This window comes from Myotis davidii, unplaced genomic scaffold (genome assembly GCF_000327345.1).
Source record: "Myotis davidii unplaced genomic scaffold, ASM32734v1 scaffold53, whole genome shotgun sequence".
Classification (NCBI taxonomy): domain Eukaryota; kingdom Metazoa; phylum Chordata; class Mammalia; order Chiroptera; family Vespertilionidae; genus Myotis; species Myotis davidii.
The window spans coordinates 4355209-4355893 of record NW_006286140.1 but is presented as its reverse complement, the minus strand read 5'-3'; the positions used below and the strand labels follow the sequence as shown (position 1 = coordinate 4355893).

Below are 685 nucleotides of genomic sequence, written 5' to 3'. Positions count from 1 at the left end.
AGTGGGCCCAGCTGTGGGGAGACACTGCAGGAGGTTGGTCAGCCATGGGAGATAGGCTGTGGGAGCACACTGACCACCAGGGGGCAGCGCCTGCATTGAGAGTCTGCCCCTGGTGGTCAGTGCGCATCATAGCCACTGGTCCTTCCACCATTTGGTTGATTTGCATATTAGCCTTTTATTATATAGGATAATTCCTTAGAGTCTGGGAAATGCCAAGAATATTGCCACAAAACACCCGAATGATAAATATTAGAATTCATGAGGCTCATACTCACCAACCAAAACAAAAGATGACAAAGTAGATGCCAAAAATGGTGGCAAATGTGTGCCGGGCCAAGGGACTGGTTTTACCGGGACTTAAGTAGATGCGAAACCAGAAAGCAGCAAACAAAGCAACGAGCTGGCATACCACAAAATTCACCTATAAAGGAAAAAAGAATCAAAACCTTTACTGCTCTGCCTGTGTGAGAATGTGCTTGACATTCTTCAGATTTCCATGTTGGGTGCACCTCAGACTTGTACTTCTTCTGCAGTAGGGTGTTCATTTGGAGGAGGAGCCACAGATTGAAGAGAACTGGGCCCTCCTCAGAGGTATAAGAAGCAAGCTACCCAATAAGGGCAGATGAACCTAACAAAGGCAGACCTCGTTTTATTGCACTTTATTTTACTGTGCTTCACAGGTGTT

At 46.3% G+C, this 685-nt stretch overlaps 1 protein-coding gene across 2 annotated transcripts in view; it reads right to left on the bottom strand.

Annotated features, from left to right (window-relative positions):
• Positions 1-440, bottom strand: part of MBOAT1 (membrane bound O-acyltransferase domain containing 1) — a 51061-nt gene extending 50621 nt beyond the window's left edge. The window contains exon 1 of one of the 2 annotated variants that reach the window (XM_015559741.1): positions 276-440. The gene's annotated coding sequence lies outside the window, so the exon portion shown is untranslated. The remainder of the gene's footprint in view (positions 1-275) is intronic. The other variant, XM_015559740.1, reaches the window with a different exon arrangement.
• Between the last annotated feature and the right edge of the window lie 245 nt (positions 441-685).